Source organism: Triturus cristatus, chromosome 11 (assembly GCF_964204655.1).
Source record: "Triturus cristatus chromosome 11, aTriCri1.1, whole genome shotgun sequence".
Lineage (NCBI taxonomy): Eukaryota > Metazoa > Chordata > Amphibia > Caudata > Salamandridae > Triturus > Triturus cristatus.
Window position 1 is genome coordinate 964961110 of NC_140594.1, and position 25419 is coordinate 964986528.

General features: G+C 42.3%; 1 protein-coding gene and 1 long non-coding RNA gene across 2 annotated transcripts in view; one reads left to right on the plus strand and one right to left on the minus strand.

Moving 5' to 3' along the window:
• The window catches only part of DNER (delta/notch like EGF repeat containing), a 1164201-nt gene that overhangs the window by 134750 nt on the left and 1004032 nt on the right, over nucleotides 1–25419 (plus strand). The gene's annotated exons all lie outside the window — the stretch shown is intronic.
• LOC146785754 (uncharacterized) overlaps nucleotides 10603–25419 on the minus strand; it is a 61441-nt gene continuing 46624 nt past the window's right edge. Inside the window, exon 4 of the long non-coding RNA XR_014970790.1 lies at nucleotides 10603–12320. This is a non-coding gene — a long non-coding RNA (uncharacterized LOC146785754). The remainder of the gene's footprint in view (nucleotides 12321–25419) is intronic.

The window sequence follows — 25419 nt, forward strand, 5'->3', positions numbered from 1 at the left end:
CATAGAAATGCATAATAAAGTACATGTCAGGAAATGTGCTTTTATTAAACTTCTAAAAGTGGAAAATGCTACTTAATTTCAGCAGAAAGCTCTCATTTCTATTGTTCTCCAGCTGCTAGGCCGCACTATTCTATTATTCTTCTCTATCCCTTTAAGAAAAATAAATGTCTTTAATAAATAGTGATTTAACGTTATAACTGAATTATCGAGTCTGACCTTTTTGTGAAAATGTGCTGTTTCCTGCAAAATGTATTTCTCTTTTCTCACACCATATTACTTCATTGTATTTATATTGTGTTATTTGCCACACATTCATAATGAACAAGCGTACTAACAAAAAGAAAATGCTTAATGCAGCTTTCATTTCGTGATCTAACCAGGACATACCAGAATTTAAACGTTTCATTCCATAGAGCAGCTTATTGTTACACAAAGGGACACCGTACAACTAATAGAGTAGGCTTGCAAAAGGTTCCCATAAGAACCTTAGTAGATGTAACTTTTTGTAATATGTTGTAGCTATGGAAAGAACAAGCTCAGACACAACCATGGCCTTGGTTTTGGTTTTATAGCCTGGTTCCTCCCTCACACACTGAGCCCACTTACCTCACATGCTCCCGTAATCACTCCCAGGCTGCGTCACCCACACTGGCCTGCAGGCTGTTCAGATGTTGTGGCCCACACCAGAAAAATTGTGTCATAAAGGTCATTTCATGGGGATATTCAAAACATTTACTTCATGCGCAATTATTGAATTCTTTTTTTTTTTTTTTTTTTTTTTTTTGAAAACCTTTATTGATATTTCAATCAATTACACGTATGGGCCTACAACCCCCGGGGCCGGCCGCTAAACAGTCAGGATAACAGAAAGCAAATCTATCACAGTCAGCACCTCGGGGTGCAAAATCTCGACGTTAGCATACTCTCAGTCTCTGAACGGCCCAAGTAGGAGACAAGGATAATAAAGGTTTACATTTTATAATAGAAGAGGATGGAAGGATCAGGCGCCAAACAGTTTCCCAGCAGCGAAAAATGGCAGGCAGAATGATGAACGTAAACAATAAACAGCAGTCTATCTAGGCAATGGCGCTGAAACAGGAAGTTCAGGATGTGAAGGATTGACACGGCCATTTGCGCCTGCGACCCCCCTGCCCCAAGACCCAGGAAACTCCACGGAAATTATGGCACTCCGGAAACAGCAGTGATTAACAACAAAGGAGTTCTACCATGCTGATCCCAGAAAAAGACAGAGAAGAATAAGAGAAGATAAGGAGGCCATAGAAAAAAAGGGGTTAAAGACTAAAGAATCCCCCCCCCCAACCCCCCACCCTGCACCTCTGCAGATGAGTACGGCCCCCCCCCCCAGCAGTGTGCCTGTCGCCCCTGAACCAGACCCGAAATATAGAAGAAACAGAGAAAAAGAGTAGGAAAAGAACCCCCACCAGACGGGGGGGTAGAGAGAGTATTAATAAACTGGAGGAGGGCCTGTAAAACACGCCCCCGGCTTCTCCCTCCCGCACCATACGTTTTCCCGCAAAGCATACAATACAGAACACGAAATCGACCCTGTCAAAGTGAAGTAAGGAGCATTACGCACTTGGTACACTAACAGTTATGCCGTGAGAGCACACAACGCCCGAGCCCGCCCGCCTAGTAGATGACCATCTCTGAAGGGTCAGCCTCATCCTTGGCCACTCTTTGCAAACCCACCCATGCATACCCCTCGTCCCAGTGCCATGTCCAGTGTTACCAGGAAGAAAAGCGTCCAATAAAGATCAGGAAGCGACACACACAAGTAGGGTAGAGGGCTCTGAAGGTCGACACAATCAGCTCTATGGAGGGTCGTCTTTCCCAGTGCTGAGCCAGGATTTACACTGCACACCAGGCCCAGGAAGGCGGAATCAGGCAGAGTAGGCGACCGTTGCTTGGATGGTGCCTGAGTCGTCGGAGGCCGCGCACGGGACAAGGCCACCACCCCCCACTCAGGTCCGAAACCTCCGGAACAGACCAGATCCACAGCCAGCTGATCGCACGTTAATATACTGTCCGGAGAGTCCAGGCGTGCACTATTCACAGGGGCGGCCACTACACTGTCCCCTCGTGCGCGGTGTAAGAAGTCCCAGTGCACCTGGGGATAGGCAGGCGGCAACTGTTCCAACGCTGATGTCACTCCATCGAGCTTGCTCCCCAACACCCAGGCGCCGTGAACCAAGGTGGAATGAAGGGCACCGAGGGCCTCGAGAAGGTCACCGTACCCCAGTACAGCTCCCGGCGCTTGCTCCGCTACGCTCCTCAGAGGCGCACCCTCCCAATCCTGCTGCAACCCAGTGTACAGGATAGTGGACACTGTCCTACTAAAATGGCCGCTGGGTAGATCCAACCCAGTTCGGGACCGGGACTCAGGCCCAAGCGCCTCGGGTTCCATGTCGCTGGGAACAGGGTTCCGGGGGCAGGCAAATGATGTGTCCGGTGTGTGGTCACGGGCCACAGTCGTCCCCACCACGGACCAGCGCCCACGAAAATCCGGGAGCAGCCCGCGAGAATCGGGGCGAGCTACGGGCGGCGTCCGGGCAGCTCACCGGCGAAGGCTGAGGCAATCACTGGAGAGTCTTGGAGTGGCCACCTCGGGCACGCACCCGTTCCGCTACGCGTAGTGGTAGGAACGACCACGGCGAAATGCAGGCCGACATTCGCACCACTCCGGCAGTCCGACTCCACCCAGTCACCGAAGGCCGCTGTTGTTACACTGCCGCCCGGCCACGGCGTCCACTCGAGGTCCCGGCTCCAGGGCTGCACAGGCCGCAAACTTCAGACGGACATTTCTCCGGCGGTATCGCTGCCAGAAACTTCGGGGTCACACGGTCGGTTGCCGCTCGCGTTCACCAACACGGGCAGATAGCGCAGGCTAAGGATCTCGTGCAGGATATCTGTGCGGGGTGCGGAGGTTCACGGAGCCGGGAGCCTATGCTGCCATCCCGGTCGCCATCTTGGCTCCTCCTCCAATTATTGAATTCTTGGAGTTTGGTAAACATTGGGGTTATGATGGTAAATCAGGATGATCTAAATGTTTGGAACATGTATTGCATGCAGATGTGCAAAGTGCACAGTCAGTAGGCAAAACACAATGGCCCCTGTCCCCTAGTTGCTCAAAATCTTTCCCCTTGGACTGAAGCTTCCCACACAGGCCTGTAAACACTGGAAACCTAATTCTGGTACTGGTAAAATATACATTCATTGACAAAACATAGGTTAAAGTCACATTCTAGTGAAGTAAAAATGTCAGTTAAAAAAAGGTGACATTTTACATTTTTAATAAGACTAAAATTCTGATGTCATATTTACTAAGGTAACTATAACTCCCGCCCCATCATGCAAAGTGTTATTGTCACTGGTTTAATTTCAGATGCCATATAAGTTATCTTATTATTAATGTGATGAGTGATGTAATATGTGAGGCTGTAACCTGTGCATGGAGACAGTTTGTGTGGAGATCAGAATGTAAGAGGGTACTCCATGAAAAAAATATAAAAAAATAATTTAAAAATAATAAGACTTACATAAATAACAGAAGCATATGTGTCTATATTTACACAACCAATACATCTGCCCCTGTTTTGCTGTGTCAAAATGGCCTGGATTATGTTCATGGCCCTCTGCGGATGTGTACATTGCCTAAACATGCCTTTTCACTTTCACATTCGTTCTTTCAATATCAGTCTTGGCTGCTCTGCATTTTGTTAGTACTCACCAAAGGTTAGGTTTCGCTTCTTTTACTTGTTGCCATAGAAATGCTTTTTCTGCCAGGTTCGCCCCAATTACTTTGACAAGAGTGGGACAAAAGCATAACAATATTCCACCATTTTGAACACAGGGTATATCATATATTGAATTCACCAGGGAGAAATCCCTTCATATGTTTTTGTTAGGAAAGGAAAAACAATCTTGCCTAACAAAGGAGTTTCAAGTTATTTTTCAAAACCATGCTGCCCCCTTCACAAAAGGAGATCCTGTAAGAAAGTCACAGTTCTGTAGGAGTGTTCAGGGCTCCCATGACTCATTGTAGCAGTCACAGTGTGGTTCTACGCACAGCATGGGGCACAGCATTCTGAGCATACGGATGATCAGAGCAGAGCGCTCATAAAGCTGTAGAAACGCAGACTCAATAAATTACAACTGATGCCCCGCGCTACTGGGCGCCATGTTAGATGTGATCGCTGCTGCGCCCAGGAGCAGTGTGTGGCGGCTTCTGTGGAGCACCACTGGTATTCCGTCAGCACAGGAAAATAAAGGGCTACATTCCAGATTTATATTTATTTTACCATTGAAGGTGGTTCCTAGGGAGACGCTAGTGTCGGTGCGACTGGATTTTTCTTTGAAATGGAAACGCTCGAGCGGTGCTAAATGAACGCCAGTAGTTGTCACAAATAATCGGATGCGCACATCCCATCTTTCACTTTAGTTGCAGCCACTTTGGTAGTGAGGACTATGTTTATAGGGTTTTCATCTCCTTATGATTCAGGTATTTTCCTTGATATCTGTTCGTCTCTGACCGAATCGTGCAATGAACAAGCATTTGCAATCCAATAGGTCTCACCATTGCAAGATTTTGAGCTATTGGCTTTGTAAATGACAATGGGGCATATGTATCAAAATCTCCATTCGCGAATCTCAAATAGCGATTTTTTGAGAATCGCTATTTGAGAATTGCAAAACGGGATGTATTTAAAAATTCGCACATATTTTGCGAATTCTTAATATTCCTTAATTGCGATTAGCAAATTGCGAAATCGCAATTAAGGAATACCTTCCCATTCATTCCTATGGGCCAGGAGGCCCATTGCAATGAATGGGAAGTCATTCTCAAATTGCGAATCGCAATTTGATAATCGCAAATTGAGAATAATTTCAAAGGTGCAAGGATGTCATGATGACACCCTGATGCACCCCTGAAATTAGCATGTGTGCGCATATAGCGCACATACATGCCCTAAGGGCATGTATGTGCGCCACATGGCACTGTGAAAAATGCCAAAAAGTGAATTTTTCAAAGAAATCGCAAATTACCACCAACTTGAAGTTGGTGGTAATTTGCGATTTCTTAAGGGGAAATCGCACAACTTGGGTGCGTGTTACATAGCATTTAAGGAATCACAATTTGCGATTCCTTAAATGCTTTCGCAAAATTAAGAAATCACAAAATTAGCGATTCCTTAATAGTGCGACGCTAAAATGGCTCATACATCTCATTTTGCGATTTTGTATTCGCAAACGCAGTTTTTTTGCGAATCGCAGCGTTTGCGAATACAAAATCGTTTGATACATATGCCCCAATGCCTTTAATTTATTGTGTTTAAAAAACCTGCAATAATAATAGGCATTGTCATTTACAATACCAATAGGTCAAAGTTTCTAAAATGAGAGACATATAGCATTGCAAATTCTTGTTGTTTACAAGCGCCACATGTTTGCTTTCAGGTTTAATAGAGGCCACACCCCTTTCTTTAGACTAGCCGTGTCTGAAGAAAGGTCTGCGGCTGCTTTTAAAGTGAAAGTGCGGTATGCAGCGATTTTACCCAAAAAAGCGTTTGTTTATCAAGTTGACAAACAAATGCATTTTTTGCAGAAGCGCCCCGTGAAAGCGTGCATGCGCACTGAATGTTGCAGGAAAATATGTAGTACCGACAGTAGGCGAAATGCATTAAAGAAAATAGTGCTTATAGACTGAATAAGATGTACTGTGTAACAACCGAAGTAAAAGGGTCAGTTCTCATGGGAGGTTACAAATGAAGACAAGGCGGTACTAAGGAGGGACTAACAAGCCTATAAACGAATTAGGAGCCAGCATTTACGAAGGACAATGACACAAGCTAATGACAAATATTGGTGGAGAGTGGGTGGGGTTTCAAATCCATACTCCAATACAGCATTCCTCGCAGAGCAGCGCCTGCTCTACCCAGGCTCGTCATAAAAATGGCTAAATTGTTGGTTGTGGAGGAGTTGTGAAGGGCCGTGAAAGCAGTGTGCGCAATGAGTGGAAAGTGGTGAGTCAAGTGTGCCCCATACTGGCCACCTTTTAGTCACCTAGCTAGCCCGTAATATACCTAGCCAATATACGCCTAACTTAAATCTGTGTAGGCAATGAGTACATTTCACTGACACTCAGCAGTGCTGACACCCATCACACTGCTGGTGTATGAGGCACATTGCCCCTGCTTCCTGCACTTTGCACAGGGATTTTAAAACTCCCAAATTTCCTGCTTGCTCTACTCAGATCTGCTGCTGATGGGTACCAAGCTGCTCAGAGCTACACTGTTTTTATGGGAATTTATGGGAGGAACACGGTAAACAGAGTAGAAGAAGAGGCTGCAAAGACCAGAGAGGCGTAACTTCTGATGGCATTAGGGACAACAACCAAAAAATGCAAGCAAGGGTCTCATCAGAGTACAACCAAATATGATAGTACAAATTGAAAAATTCCACCAGAGGAACGTCCTTGGAAAGGGGTGGTAGAATGAAAACATCAAAATAAGGCAACAAACGAGAGTGCTAAACCCGCATATTGAGTGCAAACAGGAGCTGGCAAGTATTTCTTTGTGATGGGACCAGTGGGGACCAACTTAAGATTCAAACCAAACTTTTAACGAAAGTACAATAACGCCCAGTAATCTGTTTGCCACATATTATTACAGCACTAATTTTCTTACTAATTTAATTACAGATGTCAGAAAGGAGTCAGGGACAGTTGGAACAGGCTATACTGCAGGGCAAGACCTATATATGTGTTGTAATCTCTCTCCTTTTCCCTTGTTACCTTCCCTGACGTATTTTCGGAGAGTGGATGACAGAATAAAGACGCTTGAACTTCACCTGCTTCAGAGTGTCTTCATTACAACAATATGCTTAACTTGGGAAAAGGTGGGACTAGTTTGTTGACCATATTTGAAATTGATCTCCCTCTGTAACACTCCTCCCCTCTCAACAACCCACTCTGCCTGGTTCACCTGCTGAGGGCAACTCTAGGTCCTCCCTGCTCCCATTGAGGGGAGGAGGGGATGGATAGCTCACTTCCACACTGACTCCTTCCAAAGAAGGCCCTGCTAGGCCGGGGTGGGTTAAAAAGATATCTGATAGCTTTCTGGCACACATATTCACCAGAGGGCATGGTTGCTGTCTTCGTGAGATGTCATCTCTACAGCACCAGAACAGAACTGGAAGATGGCAAGATAAAAAAAAAGAAATATATACTATAAATAGAGTGTTTGGCCCAAGCCCTTATCCTTCCCGCCTTGGAGTTGCTGGAGCTAATTTTCAGACGTTTCTTTACCTATGTACTGTGTTTGGAACATGCCTTTGCCTTTCTGAGCGAGGAAACTGATATTTTCCCATTTCAACGCAGGCTCTGCATCAAAACTGTTTGCCTGAAAAATAGGGCTTTATCTCTGTGTGATGTAAACATAGACAGTTGTATGATGGAACCACACATGCCAATACAACGCATGCCTTAAGAACATGGTCATTACAACAACTGTGTCTTTACTACGCATGCCTTTACAACGCATGCCTTTACCACACATGCCTTTACAACAAAGTAAGTATTTAGCAGGTAAGTATAAAGCCTATATATATATATATATATATATATATATATATATATATATATATATATATATATATATATATATATATGATAGCTTTATAGTTATCTGCAAAATACTTACAATTTTTTTAAAGTGCACGTGTGATAAAAGCATGTGCTTTTGCAAAAAATATATATTTGTATGTATTTTTATACACATACATATAAGTATGTGTGTGTGTATATATTTTTACATATACATGTATATGGGTAAAAACACAGTTATATATACATACATTTATATGTAATAAAATGTGTGTGTATATATATATATATATATATATATATATATATATATATATATACACATATACACACATACATATACATATATATTGGCTCAATATTGGGCATCGTTATGATGATGTTTCAATTTGGTCCGGAGAATATCACAAAACCCTACATCATTTCTGTTTGCTAAACCAGCAAAGATAGATTTGATGAATGTTAACAATTTAAACCAATGTTTTTCTGATGTCTCTAAAAAGCATGACAATTCTGATTGTTCATTTCTACCCTCGAAAGTTACTTACTTACCCACTATCACGAAAGCCGGGATGAAATTTATAATTGGCTTTCAAACCCTGCTTTTCCAAGAATCTTAGTTAATGGAATCGCTATTCTGAGATATGGATCCACAGTGAAGAACACCTAAAGTAGAATGAAAGGATAGCAATTAGTTGGCGCACTAGGGTTCATTTAACTTTAACCACAATACTACTTGCATTACGGTTTCTTCCCAGACTGAGCTTTAGTCAGGCCTAGAGCAATGGCAAATTAAATGTTACCTCCATTCAACAAATAAAGAAGTGCTGCATTACCCTGGGATTGCGACTTCACTTTGCAAAGGGTGTGTTGACAAGCTGCTTTCTGATATTGAGTAAGACGCACAACCTTCGAGGGTAGACATGAATAATCAGAATTGTCATGCTGTTTAGAGACATCAGAAAAAAACATTGGTTTAAATTGCTGACATTTATCAAATCTATCTTTGCTTGGTTAACAAATGGAAATTATCTAGAATTACCATCCTGGTAGGTAACACATATATGTATTTTTTAACAAACGGTGGGGCAGGGGTGAGGGAAGAGGTACACATGAACAAACACTGTTGCTACATACTTTCATTAACCGCACCACAGGGACATGAATACATCAAGAATACTGACCTACAATGATGGGGGAGCAGGGATTACATTTGGCATTCATCAAAACCGCAATCTCTGATATCCATAGTCCATGGCCGCAACATTCGAGGACTTGTTGTCGGCCAAATGGTACATTTCACAGATGCCGGAGACGAGGAGTCTGAGATGTAGTCATTGTGGCATCTCCCATCCTGAAATTCCTGTAGGTAGTATTTTTTAAGAGTGCTTGGTCTGGAGAAGCAAAAACCCTGGATTTAAAAATGTAACACAGTTGGGGTTGGCTTTACCTATAAGAATTTAATTCCAGCTAAACTAACTATTTTTAGCAACATTTGGGATAATGAAAGACTGGGGAAAAACATGACATTCTAACCTATACCATGCAGTTTGCATGCAGCTTTTTGATGACAGTTCATAGCTCAATGAGCTATATTAAGATTGCATCTTATGAAATACAAGTAACACAATTGGGGATCTGTGACAAAAGCAACAACCCACTGAGCTTTGCATATAAAATACAATTCTGTAATGGGCATGGTACCCATTCTTTGCAGCAAGCACATTCACCCTCTGCACTACTTTATGATGAGACAGAACTGCCAATAGACAAAACACAAACCTCTCCCCAGCAGGAACATTAATCACCAGGTTATCTTGTCATTTTTATGGTTGCCTGAAAAAAGCTGCACACACGGAGAACTCTGCAGCATGTGCATTTAAACCCTCAGATATTTCAAAATTCAGTGATCGCCCCCCTCGCCCAAACCCTATTTGAATTCCTAGTTGGTGTAAGTGACGTGCCATACAATGCGTGTATGGCCGATAATGCCCTTTTGACGTGGTCCCATTGTGCTGCTGGTGTGGTGTGGTACATGTCAGTGTCACAGTGGGGTGTGATTTTTAAATGTGTATGAATATGTTTTGTACCACACAAATGTAATGATCGATTAGATGTTTGAATACATATTCACCTGGGAATGGAGATCAGCTGCGATAACCCTAAAGCTGTCCATTTTAAAGAGGTCAAAGTTCAACATTTTACTCTGTATGTGCATGCCAGCCCCATAGTGCTGCATATTAAAACAAGTTCATTGCAAAGCCTGTACATTATACTATGTGCGTGCCACTTTAAGCTTACCCTGCATCTCGTTTGCTGCAGTTTAAATGAATTATCCTTGTTTTATTTTCTACCCACAATTCTCTTATAGTTTGGTTTTTCCTTCCAGTGCAGTAGGGCAGTGATGTAGCCAGTGTGCCATGGGCTCTAGTGCAGTAATCATCAGGATTCACTGGGGCCCCATTGGCCAACTGGCCTGGTGACACTGCACCTGTTACACCAATTGAAGACCTGCTCCTGCACTAGGGCTGTTAAAGAGATAACTTGTCTGTTCATATGGTATTGATAAATTACACTGATCTGGGAAGCTTGGGTATCACTACTGTACAACATCGAGAGATATTTCCTAATTTTTAAAAAGCAGCATTTTTGTTTTTAAAGACAGCCCAGTCCGTGTCCCCCTGATTAAACTGTTGCTTTCTATAAGTGGCCAGAAATGCTAGATCCTAGTTTAAACCGGAATATTTGCACTGAAGGGTCTAGTTTACAATTTAACAGAGAATATGTTTCTGATGTGTTAGGAGGGTCGGGTGATGGCCTTTTGTCCCGTGTACATGACATTGAGAGGGCCCCTGTGCTGTGTTATGATGCTTTCTCCAAGAGAAGGAAACGCCTATGAAGGACATAGCTGTGCATCGCTGGGTATCAATGTGGAGGAAGGACTAACAAAGTAACTGATCTGCAGTGTTTTGACCCGATCAGATTGTTAAAATGACATTTATTTATTTGATCAATACCATGTTGACAGGCTGGTTTCTGGGGATGGTCTGAGTGTCCAACACTGTCACCGTTTACGGTGCAAACAGTAAAGGTTACCGGCTCTGAGGATTGACGCATCTCGTTTTGGTCGACGCAGCCTCGCAAGTCTATAATGGGTAGTATTTACTCAATCTTTTTTCATTGCTGAGGATGGGGGTCTAGTGCTTCCCTAAATAAAGGAGGCTTCTGGGCTTCCTTGGAAGGTGGTTGGCTAGACGTATTCCTCAGGCGCCATAATGGTGTTTTGAGATGTTGCAGGAGCCCTTTGTTGGCTTTCTCCGTTGTTTTAAGGGGTGGAACTTGGCCTGGACAACCAGATGTGCATTGTGCAGTCCTAAATTCCAGTTTGAGGTGTAACTCAGGCCACCTTGCAAGTATTACAGTCCATCCTCCTGCCGAAGCCTTTCAGGGCAAAGTATACAATTTTATTATTTGCTCCACTGGGTATCAGTGGGTGTGTTTCAGGAGACATTATAGTCTGGCTGCCTGATTTTGGATCCTTTGAACCTTCTGCATGTCTTCATTTGGTCTTCGATACTTAAAATCCTCTATGGTGTAGGAGTTCAAGTGGGGTAGGACAGAGGCTTTGTGAGATCAATGTAGGGTTTACTCTGGAGTAGAAGGAAAAACCTCACCAGCTACATGAACTGAACGTGGGAGCACTTTCATATGGTTGCGATCAGCTGTGAGTAAAACAGGTCAGGGGCAGTACATAATCCATGTTTTTCACTTTTAATGCTGAGTTGAGAGTTGTTCTCAGTGTGTGAGGCCGTTGGAATGGGTGTGAAATATCAGATTGCCATCTATCTGTATCTGTATCAATTGTGCTGAATATGGGAGATGAACTCTGGTAAAGGCTGGGAGTAGGTACTGATGAGAAGAGGTCATAGGAAGGACCCTAGGGAGACCCTGAGGATGGAGCGTCTCAGTTACTAGGTGGTGTTGCTACCAGTTCTCATTTGTTGCCCCTCAATTGACAGGAATGCGTGGGGCCGTTGTAATGCTGAGCCCCTGCTATTTTTCCTGGTAGTCAAAAAGATCATGATCCAATGTGTCATTTGTTGTGGACAGGTCTAGAAGGATCACGTCAGTGGGTGGTGGTTTAGCCTGAGTTCACTGATGCTCAGAGGTAATCTAGAACTTTTCACATGTAGAGATTGATGGAAAATGTGAATCAAGGCGTTACCTTCTAAAAGTACCCTATTTTTCATACCCTCACCCACTTTTGTGGGATGCTTCATCATAGGGCATGTTGCCACCAGTTAACGGTACATTCATGCGTACAGTGGTGGAGCTTAAAGAGATATTGAGCTCTAAAAGAATACTTAGGGATTTACACACTACAGAATAATCAGATAAAACTGCCTAAGGAAACGCCCAATCTGCTTGGTTTAATGTGTGGGCTATCTTAAACAGGATCAAAAGTAATACATCAAGCTAATGATGATCTCTGGGCACTTTTCACCATACCATCTCTGTATCAACATGTTTTGGCTGGTATTGATATTGAAGGCCCCGATGGGTTGATGGCTTTCTTCAGGACTCGTAGATCCCTGTTGTCTCTATTCAACAGATAATGTTCTTCCACCGTTTTTTTAATGTATCAGTGTTATTACAAAGAAATAAAAAATATTCATAGTATTGGACAATGGAGTTATCTCTGTAAAGAAACCAAAAACAAAAGTATTAAAATTAGAAGGTATTATTTTTAGAGATGTGACTTTCAATAGTTAATCTAATGTCCACATGGTACGTTAGTAGACTATCCATGGTAAACGTGACAACACTGCAAACAACTTATACACAGCACTCAAGGTGATCAAAAATACAGTGGTGGTGGGTTCTTTCGCTAGAATCACCTGAACAGTCTTACTCAATCTTCAAACTGGGTTCTGTTAACCTGGGGTAGCATGGGGGCATTGGCCTGTAGTCACACACTCACGCAGGGAAAAAAGATTGAGTCAGATTATGAAGGATAGTCCCTTCATCGTGCATCTGTACCAGCTGGCAATCTCTGATAGTCATGAGCTATACTATTTTGGTTACTGTGTATGTTATTCAACATGGCCCATGTAAAAAGACAGATAATAATGGGCTCTATCACCTCTGGATACACTGACTATGCAAATCAATCATATTAGTAAATCATATTCAGATCATTTAAAGATACAGGACGGGTGTGTTCTTGCAACCCTATCACATTTTATAAATTAGCCCAATGTCTTTGTCCATTATCCATTATCATTGTCTAAGCTCCATTGCTAGTTCCCAAACACTAGTGTTGAAACTTGGATGCGGACAGGGGGGGAAACTGATTTTTTGGGTAGTACGGTGTACTACCATTGTATGCTAATAGAGCGCTCAAGTGCATTGGTAATGATTGTTGGCACAAATCAAAGACTCTGCCCCTGGGGAGGGTCAGTGTCTGTCATCTAACTAACACAATCAAGTCAGTTGATGTAGGCCATAAGTATCTATGAACCTTGAATCAACACACTACGTGCAACACAGAGAACGTGACAACTGAGAGGCTGTTTGATGGACCTTTCCTCTCGCCTCCTCGTGGTGTAATCCCATCTAGGACGTTTGCTAGAATGGTCTCCATAATCCTTGGTGGTCTAAATCTCACTCATTTGGCGGCCTTGAATGATGTTTCTCGCTTTTTGGAGCTGACACTTGACATCTCCCTTTAGGAAAGGGTGCTTGGATATTGGATTGAAATGTGTGGTTATGTGCAGAGCGCATACATGGCTGTTGCTTCATGGCACTAATATAAAGCGATAGTTCAACAGTTTTTTAGGATTAGCTGTCTGCTTTGTCAGTAGCAGGGTTATTATGGTAGCTGGGATTCTTCAGAACTGAGACTAGTTGGAAAGGCCTAGCAAATCCATGACAAAAACCCAATGGGCAACTGGTCAAAGGGGGCGCTTTCTCTTGGGTGTCAGATATAATGGAGGGTCGCTTGGTGAGGAAAGAGATAACTAGGGGTTTCTGGGTTGAGGGGAAGAAGTAGACATGGGGTTGAGGTGTAGAAGGAACATGTGTTATACTGTGGATTGTATTTACTTTTCAGCACCTCTCTGGGGTCTTCCACGATAATGAGCTGCAGCTTGAAGCCGTTTAACTCCAGTGGCATGTTACATAAAGGATACTATCTTTGTTTAAGGGATATTCAGAAAAAAACACTTGGTCTCTTGGTTGATGCTATCATGAGCCTGTGATGGGCTGCTCTATTGGGCAATGGCTCTCCCTGGATTCTGAGATGTCATAGCGCAGTCACTGCCTGAGGTTCAGATGTTGCGGGCTGCAGTGGGTTAGTGAATGACTGATTGCAGGGGAGAGGGATATCGCTGTTCTGTTGTTCATGGAATGTCCTTCTTGGTGACCATTTTGTTACTTTTGTATAACTGGTGACAACTTTTAAATATAACCCTACAAATAGAATGCAAGGTGCATTAAAGGAGACATCTGGCGTATAATGTCACAACAGATCTCAAAACTCAATTCAAATATACATTACTCATGCTTGATGTATATGAATCAAGCCGTCTGCTTGTGTACGTTAAAGTTATACATTCAAATGGATTTGTGACTTGGGCCCAAAGTGAGCTCATTGTTATCATTTTAGTAACTGAAGAATGGGTACATTTAGCAACATAAGAATGTGCAATACAAAAGCATCATATGTCCACAATATAAGATCCTTTAATGTGTGACAATAGTTTAATATTTTTGTGTTGTAGTAAGGAATATATATTTGGACGCACCCAATTATTGGATCACATTATATATTTCATAATTGCAACTCAGTTCTTCCTTGAATTCTAGGCACAGGTCTTCTCTCCCGCTGGTGTGCCAAACTATTATTTTGACATAATATTACGATCAATAAATCAGACAAACGTTGCTACTGACATCAGAACTCTGTAACATGATTATGGGATCCAATATTATCCATCGTCACGTTTAATATTTCGTGTTAATGTTTATCTTATTCAATGTATACTTGTTGGGGTAAGGTGAGTACTATTTGATGTCCAATAAGGATATGCATCTTTATTATCGATTGATTTTTGTAAACTGTGGGTTTCATACTGAAGATTTCGTATCCATTCGCTAGGAAATTTGTTAGTATAATTCTTAATATAGGCTTATAGCCCGCCATAGCGGGCTATACCGGCGATTAAAGGCCCGCTCCAACGTTAAAGGCCCGAGCCGAAGGCGAGGGCCTTTAACAAGGGAGCGGGACTTTAATGGCTGGTATAGCCCAGCTACGGAGGGCTTTAAGGCTATTACGCCATTCTGCCACTAGAGGCCAGAATGTTCTGCCAAATAAAACAAAGGCCTCTCGGAGTCCGAGGGGGTTTAAATCCCCTCGGGTCCGAGAGGCTTTTGTAAAACAACATTGGAATGTTGCTTTGCGGGCTTTTACCGGCCCGTAGAAGCTCAGAGCACTGTATTGTATTCAATGGAGTGCTCCACATTTCAATGTTCTAATAGGTATTACTAATAGGTATTACTATACTAATGTTCATCTATTTTATGTATTAATTTGATGTTGCTTGCTTTATTTATTCTCATTGCAGTAGTGGATAAAACTTTGTAACAATAAAGTACAAGATAATTTAAAATGACTTCACTAATAGAACACTGAAAATAAATCTATTTTTAGCTGGTGCCAACATTTTTGGGCCGATTCACAAAGAGCTTCCGCACTCATGGTGGAGGCCCTGCACTCGTGGCAGGGGGGCCCACAGTTGTGGGGGGGGGCTCCGCAGTCATGGTGGGGAGATCGCACTTGTGGTGGGGGTCTAGTAGTGGGTAACTGCAGTACGGAGGTCCCGCCACAATAGCAGGGCCTCCACTTCGAATGTGGAGGTCCTTTGTGATTCAGACTCATTATATTTTTAGTTTGAACAATTTAAACTTAGTTAGCCATAGAGAGAATCCTAGTGAAAGCCTAACTAGACTCCTCTGCTGACCACGCAGCCGTTGAGAGCTAGCTGCCGTTTCAAACCACAAATGGTCCCCTATTCAGGGGTTGTGAAACATGGGCAAAATTTCATTTTGCCTACAGTGACAAACCTCTTTGTATCAGACTTATCCTCGAGTTTTCCAAATCAAGCAACCTCGAGAATGGTCCTTGGGACTAATTGATTTCACTGCCAGCCCATAACACATGTTAAAAGTATCATACAGCACGTTTCATAGAGGAATTTGAAATGTAATTAACTCAAAACAGGGTTTCCTAGCTTCAGTTTTCACACAACTCTGTCGTTTTACGATAAAAAGGAATGAGAGATGAGAGCTGGTGAACAGGGGATGAGAGCGCGTAGAGAGGGAACGTCTCGCGAATTGTAATGAGGTCAGTGCATCTTTATTTATGAGGAGTTCACTCGGCTTCCTCCCTGGGTGACCAAATGTGAGGCAGTACGCACAGCACAGATGTAATAATAGACTTAGCTGGAAATATATTATGAGGAGCTTCCTAGGAGGAATAAAAATATAAAAAGAGTTGAGAAACGTGGTTAAAATTCCTGTTGCTTAGGTTTAACATTATAAGTCTATTCTCTTGATGCTGCAAGAGACTGGGGGTCAATACGGCTGAATATTGCTGTATGTACTGCAAGTTTGTGGGAGAACTGATTACTTAGGGCCTAGTTTATCAGTGCATTTTATCCTATGGCACTTGTAATACGATGGATGGGATATCTGTCACTTTAGTGATGGAATAACCGTACACAAACTCTAAATCAGGGCCTAAGTCAGTCACCTTACTTCTGTATTCAGCAACTGAGTGCGAACTGAGTGAATCGTAGTTCATGGGGCCAAAGTCAAACTCATTCACCCAAAGGAAACATACTTTTCTTCTCTCCTACTAGTCAGGCCGTATACTTTTGTTTTGCAAGGACTGAACCACAGTCATCAAATTAAGAAAACATTTTAAATTGGGACTCCCATGTACATTTTTTCAGAGATAGTTTTGGCATGAGGAATATACTAAGAGGTTAAAAAAATAGTATATTGAATTTTTCTAATTTTCTCCTCTCAAAATGTCCCCAATGAGCCCAGTTAGCTCAACACTGTGATTTAGCACTGACCATTCATGTTCTCCAATTAAGGTAATTCACTGACATTCAGGGTAGTATGCTGGCACAAACATCTGCCCTTAAAAGTCTTTTGGTTGGCAGTCTGGCAGCAGGCAGAGGGCTGTGTCGGCCTCGGTGGGCAAGACAACTCCATTGAGTAAAGAACACAAATATTGACACATTTTAGGGTGTCATTTTTTCCATCACCATACAGTTGCACAAGTCTTACTCGATTTCCCTTGTCAGCTTTGCAAAATAAGCTGCATATGACACTATGGGATGACTTCATCTCTTTGAAGGAGATGAGGTCTTCTGACTTGGAGACTGCAAGCTCTGAAGAAGGCTGTCTATCAGAATATTGAGGGCAAAAATATCGGCCAGCCAAAAGATTGTGACCTAAATATGGATTAATGGATTACCACTATATCATGATGGGAATTATAGATTTGCTGTTCTTAACTCCGGGTCTATGTACGTTGAAGATCTATACAAAATGTAAAATGTTAAACTCTAAAAACCACTGATATTCTCTAGCTATAGTTTACTGAAGTAACTATAACTCACTCCCTCGCCATGCATCCCTTAAAACGAGATCTTGGAAGTCCAAACATTTTCTGAATCCCAACTTTTTGGAGTTTCTGAATCAACTCCTATTAGGCATTACTAAGGATTCCAGGACACCATGGATAGCACTTAGGGACCACGACTCACTCCGGCAGAGGCCATCAGCAGGGTCTAGTCAAAGTCTAGTTGCTACTGGTCAGCTGTTTACTCCAGGAAAAATAGCTCTTGAAGCCTGTTGTGTTCCTGTAACCACACAGTAGATCAGCCAACTTAGCCATGGAGTCCACTTCTCAGTCCTGGGTACAGGTAGGCAGGTCTAGCCATTCAGGTATCCACACAGGTCACTGACAGCAGGTCTAGTCTTCTTCTGTTCTTCCAAAGGTCCAGAAGTTTTCTGATGAGTTGAGGGTAAGTTGCTACTTTTGAAAGATTCACTAGCCTGCATGTAGGAGTGACTCCTGGGCACACCCTAGCCATTGAGAAAAATTTACCGGGGCACCCCTTCCCACTTTTGCAGCAGATCCTGTTTGCCTTACTGCAGACTATCCCACATTGCAATATTCTGAGGCAAATCCAAAATGGAAGCACCCTTCTGTAGTTAGAGGCTGCAGGCGTGCCAGCCATGAGTATGTTTAGAGAAATGAGCAGCACCTATCCTTCTCAGCTACACCAAACTGGTCTAGGACTACACCCTCCTCCCAATGGGCTGGTGCCAAGCTGACTACAAATGGCCCATGGTATGCCCACTGCCTTTTAAGTCAGTCAATGAAGTTCATGAACACTCCCCAGCTGCTCTTTCTTAGCTGATAGGAGGCAGATAAGGAGTGCAGTTAGAGTTAGTTTAGGTCACAAGTTATAGTTGCTTGAGATAACTATAACTGGTGAAGTTCAGTGGTTTTACTCGTAAAAAATGGTATGCTTTAACTAACATTATCACCTAATTATAACCTCTAGAGCTGATCTTTGGGGGAGGGGCCCACGCAGGCACCCTTCCCAACAAAAATACCCTGGCATGCTGGCCTCGGGGGATGGGGTCCCTGTGGCCTCTTCGAGGCTTGGGCAGAGGGGCACTGCTCCACTCCCCATATTAAAAAATTCGGCCCTGCGAGCCCAGCTCCTGGGGGTCTCTCTGAGGCTCAAATCTTCCATCCCTCTGGGTCTTGGCCCACTCTGGTGTACCTCAATTTTTTGTATCAGAGCTGCAGATCTGCGGGGCTGATAACAAAAAATAGCATTTTTGGTCTAAGTGTAGTACCTCTGGGATGCCCCCACGAGGCATAGGAGGGCAGGGTATCTCTACCCTGCCCCCCCCCTTTTTTTTCTACTTTAATCTAGGACAGGGGACTGAGTCCACAAGTTCTAATAGGGCTGTCACCACATGTTTCTTGATCTGGAGGAAACCAAGCATATCTAATCTTGAGATCTGTCGGCTCCTGCAGAGTGAAATCTACAAAGTTCTGGAGCCTTAATTTTTCCAAAACTATTGAAATGCTTTACACCAAATCCCAAAAAGCACACTTTCTGGACTAAGATATTGCTTTCTCCCAAGTTTGGTTTAGTTCCATGGAGCGGTTTTGGTTGTAGCTGTGTCTAATTTTCCTATGGATAATGAATGGGGAAAATAAGTTTGTAAACCCCGCCCTTTTTCTTGGTCCCCACTTGACAGATCACCCAAAGCTTTCCAGATAGTAGCTGAGGTGGAAGAATATTTTTGGGGAAAGTTTCCTGAAGATTCATCAAATGGCGCCAACGTTATAGGCAAAGCAAAGCAAAATACTTTTTACCCAGTGGCGACTGGTCCAAAGAAAGTGAGTTTTTTGTTTAGCTAATAACTTTGGTGCGGTGGGTTGAAGCTACATGAAACTTAAAAAAAAAAAAAATTAAGATAAACATCCACCTTGGCTCCTTCATGGAAAGTTTTGTGCCGATGTTTCAAGCAGGGGTCAAGAAATAGGAGGGGGGGTGTCCCAAAATTGTGATTTTCCAGATACATTCCAATAGGAAACTTTGCTCTCAAATATAGAAAAAATGGCTGAATGGAAGTACACTGAGTTTGGCAAAACGTAAGAATTTAAGTTAGAATGATGCTTTTTTCATTTAGTGTACATGCAGTCAGCCGTTTTCAATTAATTAGTCTTTAAAGAGGTGCTTGGGTTGGGCTTGAAGTATTTAAAATGTTTTGCATATCTGGACACACTGAGTAAAAGTCCATGTGAGATGTCATCAGTCATGTCACCAATTATGTGATTTAACATGTCGTGAATAATGTAATATGTGATGTCAAGAGCAGTGCATGGCTGGGACACAAATTATAGTTGTCCTGCTAAACTCTAAGGAGGGCCACTGAATTATGCAACAGTGGAGGATAAAGTTATGTGACAGGGTAGACTAAATTATACGGCAAGAAAAGGCAAATTATGCAAAGATCACATTTTGTGATAGCATTACTTCATAATCTTGTCATTTTATCATATGTTAATACTGTCTCGGCAAATGTTTCAACTCAGCACCAGTTAAATATCCAAATACAATTATGATCAATTGAATGAGGAAAATTACTACCCAAGTACACCTTTCCAAAATAATTACTCAACACCAAATAGGATAGGAGAATAGGTCACCTAAAGCGTCTGCTTATCAGGAGCAAGTGCCCTCATCCGCAAGTGCCCTCATCCACCGTTAGGTGGTATGCTTCATCATCGGGCTAGCTCCTTGTCAGGCCACTGCTGCAATGTCCGACTGGCCACGCAAGAAGGCTTTTTGCAGAAGATCTTTTTGATAGGTGCCAGAAAGAAACCAGGGGTCCAAAGTGTGTCCTGGTATGTGTTCGGTAAAAGACTGGAAAGAGTGTAAGTTAAAGTTGACTATAGGTACAGGTCCTGTAATTTTACTCTAGGCGAAAGGACCTATGTCAAGGTAAAAACATAATGATCCAATGTTCCCCAAATGTGAGCTGTGTATCAGGGTTTTCTACACTACAGAGTATGGTCATGGTCAAGTGAATCAGTGTGTTGAATTTCCTACACTACAGCGCTATGGTCAACATGTTTCACACCCTGGTTAGTCCCATCTAGTGGTGTTTCAACAGGCCCAAAAAGAAAAGAAAAAAACTAGTGCTCACTAAAAGAGCGTAAGAATGCTATCATAGTAATGTGTATATGTCACCTTATGTAACTTACATATGGTGTATGAATCCCCTATTCAGGTGACCCTCCTAGAGTCAGTATATCTATATATTTATGTCTATATATCTATCTATCTATATCTATATCTACCTATCTATCTATATATATATAGAGAGAGTTGGGATATTGTGGATCATGCAGCTCCTGCTAATGTGCTTCATTGGAGACTGAGGTGTGTTGACCTACCCGCCATCCATGGCGGGTTGGTCAAGAGACCTCAGTCTCCAGTGATTTGGGGAACATCGGATCATTATCTCTGATAATTCCCATTTACATTTTTTTTAATCTTGACATAGGTCCTATCGCCTATGTGGCAAATGTGGCAAGCTCATAATTATTTGGAAAATGCCACGGCCGCAGGTACACATAATTCGAGAGGCCCTGACTATAAATAATGAATTTCAGTATTTTTTGGTTTTTAAACCTTAGTTTTTTTTTTTTTAATCTTTTTTCAACAGCTAACTATAATGTCACTTTAATCTTTTTTTAAGCGTCTTTCTAGATTTTTCAATGTAAACTAAGATCTTATTGCTATACCTAACTATAACACAAGGTATGGACACATGGATTTAAAAAGTAAATCCATACATACCTATACATAATTTACGTTCTTTGAATAGTGGTAGGCCATCATATTTTGTCAGTACGATATTAATGTCTTAAAATTCTGGTATCTATCCCTGGAGAACATCCCAAGTTAAAGAATCTGACCCTGACATACTCAAATGCAATTCTATTGTTAAAGCTCTGAAATATCAGTCAAGCTTCTGTTGCAGGTATTTTTAGAAATGTCAGTGACATAATTGCACTAAGAACCGTGCTAATTTACTCGAATTTTAATTGCATGAATAGTCCTTTGAGTAGAAATGGCACTTTAGTCTATGCTCAGCAGGCATGTGCGTGGTAGTTGTTGCAAATGGGTTTTATAAGAAATGCTTAATTAAAGGAATCTGACTTAATTTTAATTTGATAAATTATGATATGTAGTATGAATTTGAATTCACAGTTATATATGTAATATTATTGGTTAGTCTTTGTCAGACCAATACATATTGTACTATGTGGGTGCCTTATATAATACGCACTTCACTTCTCACAATCTGTTTGTGGGAGTAAATAGCATGCAGAAGATCTGGTGTGGACAACTTCATCAGACCTTAAAAGAAGGGGAACTGAACAAGAGCGCCAGCTTGGGCATTCCCAACATCAACAGTTACAGCCCTACTTGCATCTAGGACGCGCTGCCGATGTCCAATATTTAGTGATCCTTAGGAGCAACTCATAGATCCTTCTATGGTACCTGCAAGCGTTTCCTCGAATGAGCCAAAATCTGATCACGGGAGGTCATTTTCAGCAGAGGCCGCCGGCGGATTCTGGCATCCCTGGGTTATGTATTCAGATCCTGTTAGTTTGATGTCTTGTTTTTGGACAATTTTGTGTATCATAGCAGGCTATTCCCACATTCACTGCTGAACATGAGATTTCCTTTGGGCTAGCTAGAACCTATGACCTTCTGGTCTAAGAATCTGAAGGCAACAATAGAGGGTTTAGCCAGAGAACTTTAAATAAAAGAATGCTTCAGATCTTTATAAATGATGTGAAAGGAAAATCCACCCAGTCGGTTATTCACTTGGCACTCTTGGACTATTATCTTTTATGATGCTGAAATAGGTATTTAAATTGATAACTGAAAGGCTTTCAGGTGTTCTGTTATACAATCAACTGGCACTCACTGCATTGCAAACAAAAATATAAAAGACATAGGTCATAGTGTAATTTCAACTTTAAAGTCATTGGGTCAAATGGGAGAGGACAGACCTCATTAGGGGGAGGAATTGTTTCTGCAGGTGAAAGGTTCATGTTGAAATGTCTGAAGAAAACTGTCTTTGACAAATTACAACAATAAAAATTAAGTGTCATAGAGACCTAAAACAGTGCAAGCTTGATGCGGAAGGAGTGAGCAAGCAAAAGAGAATATCTTCATAAAAGAGCAAGGCTGGACATAAATAGTCTGTTTTCGGTTTCAATAACAGAAAATAGAGAGAGGACTAGAGGCGCGATGTCCGCTCTGAAAAAAGTTGAACATACCTGCATGAGATGGTGTAAAAAGGCTTATATTTCGTTTTCAGCACATGTAACAGAAAACAGCCTGAGGAAGTTATGCCACGTACCCCATATCAAAGGAGTACCCAGGTAAATGGAAACAAAAGAAAAGAGGCTCACATGCACACTGCCAGAAGCAGCATTGAGCTGCGGGTTGTGTATTGTAGCCTTAGTGGCCTGTCAGGCAGAGGAGGTCTATGGACTTCTCAATCATATAATTTTGAGACTAGATACTGTCTTCTTATGCAGTTATGATTTCTCAACATATAATTTTACTTTGTTTGTTTATTAACTTATATCTTATTTTGAGAGGAACAAACTGCAAACCTATCCAAAATTCTAGAGAAAAAGTATTCATACTTTAGTAGTGGCAGTCGAGTTTCCAGAATAATCTAGAAAACTGCAGCTTTCCTAGAGGAGATGATACACTGTGACAACGGAGAGGAACAGATATTACCAGCGAGCGGACTTCTTCAATGGAAGTTTGATTATCAAAGCGACGAGTCTTCAATTCCTTTAAGAAATTGAGGAGGGAAAGAACATGTCAGGTGTGGTTGGGGATAAGGGCACATGCACACAAACTAAAAAAACAAAAAAAAACAAATGGGCACTCTGCTTGAGAATAGAACTAGGGAGGGCCAGGGGCTCCCTTAAGTGGGCCTGGTTCACCTGGCTCTCCCTCTCGAGCCAGGCTTGGATTTCTAGATCCTCAGTGCGTAGCAGCGCAGCTCCGTTGTATTCACTTTTCCTTCTTGCACATTTTTTGTGTCCAGTCTGGCTTGCTGCTTCTGCGAGATAGGTATATGAAATATATTTTTGAATGCTAGAAGCATTGGTTAAATAATTTTATATAACAAGCGTTGGCAATGCCAATAGGTCTGGCTTTAAAGGAATGCTGTATGGTGAGGTGAAGCATTACCAATAAATAGCTTGGGAATTAATATGTATTTGTATAGAAGCAAAGAACAGTAGATAAATATTAGTGTAGGTTAAAAGGTTAGGTGAGAGTTGCACTGTCAAGCCAGACCTACAAATCCATGTAGGTTAATGACTACCCTCCTCCCACCTGTGCTACTGCCAGAGAAAGACAAAAACACCATAGACTATCTAGTTATCTAAGACGCCTTTACAGCATTACAGTGTCATTTGTGTGCCCCTGAAAGTTCAATCTCAGCCAGCTGGATAAATAAACAAAATGACGCAGCGTTTAGGGCAAGCACTGTTTTGTGGATGCACACAACATCTGCCCAATCAAACCTGTACTCCTGGCTCGCAAACATGTGAGTGGAGTTAAAGCCCCTCTCTAGTGATTCTCCAATAATTGTGTTGGTTACATCTGCGCTGTCAAGTTAGACACAAATATGGATGCATTTTTAGGTCTCGCCTGACCCAGCGCATGCGCTGGGTCAGGCGAGACTTATTGAGAGGGCTCCAAAAAGTGCTACCAGGCCAGCCTAGAGCTACAGTGGATGTGCGCGGGCGCGCGCACCACTTTTACCGTGATTACTTTCACTTTAGCGGCCACACGGCCGCTTTGATTTTTGATCGCTATCGCGATCACTTTCACTTTTGCGGCCGCTTGGCATAGCCAATAAGTCTCGCTTTTGGGACCTTATAAGTGTTTAGTTATGCAACTGTTGCATGGCTAAACACTTATAAGATCCCAAAGGCGAGACCTATTGGCTATGCCAAAGCTTGTTTAAGATATCAGTACTATTAACAGAACATTACACAACATAAAAACTTGCAAAATGGTCACTGTAAAGGTGAAGTTCTGGTGTCAGTCCAAACAAGCTGTAAGTGCTCGTTTGTCTTAACCTGGGCACCTGAATGTTGAGGACTGCCTCTAATATTTGTAGTGAGTATTTTTTCTTTTTAAATTTGGAAATTGTTATACATTCTTTGACCCAGCATGGTATTTTTTTAACTGAGAGATGAATTTCCTTATATGTGTGGATACTTTGGAGAGAAAAAAACCTTTTGCGACGATTCATTATATCTAAAGCTACTTTATAATTTTTATTTAGAGATTACATCGAAAACCCTTGCTCAGTTTTGCTGATGTGCCAGAATTCGTCGAAAAATCTCTGCATTTGGCTGTGTTATTTTAATTGAACCGACAGCCATGGAGAACGCGTTTTAAGTACGATGCAGGTTTCTGAGGTGACAATGCGCTTCTCAGCGGCCTGCGCCGCGAGCCAGGCTCCCAGGTTAGAGATGCAAATGAAAGTGCTTTGTCACTGGAAGCCGGCTGTGAGGTACAACGGGAGCTGCCAATTAATATGAAGCGATTTCCTCTTCTGGCGGGGTAGCGCGCCCCTGCGCACTCAATCGGCTTCCGTACAAATATCAAACAAAAGGGCAGAGGCTGGCAACGCTCTCATCATGCAAATCCCGACGTGTACGGAGTGCAGAAATGTACGTCTGAAAGGTGTTACCTCATGCCGTGCCTCGCTGCCTCGCGGCGGGACCGTTATGATGAACAGGGCTCAGTATCCGCGTTACACAATAAGGCTCACAGTCCCTTTCATGAGTATCACGTGTGTCTTAAAGGAAGACTACCGCCTCGGTTTCAGTTGAAGGGTCTTCAACATAATGAAACAAGCACTGGCAAAGCCGAAAGGTCTGGCACTGGTCACAGACGTTTGGACTTGCCAAGGCCTGTTTTGTTCTGGCATGCTCTTAGTAAGATTTTATATCTGGATCTTCGTGGGCCCATCCTGTTTATAGAAAAAAATTGTCCAAGTGCAAAAATAATTTGTAGTCTCAAAAATCACCCATTGTCATAGAAGCTCCTGGCACTTAAGGGTACTACTTT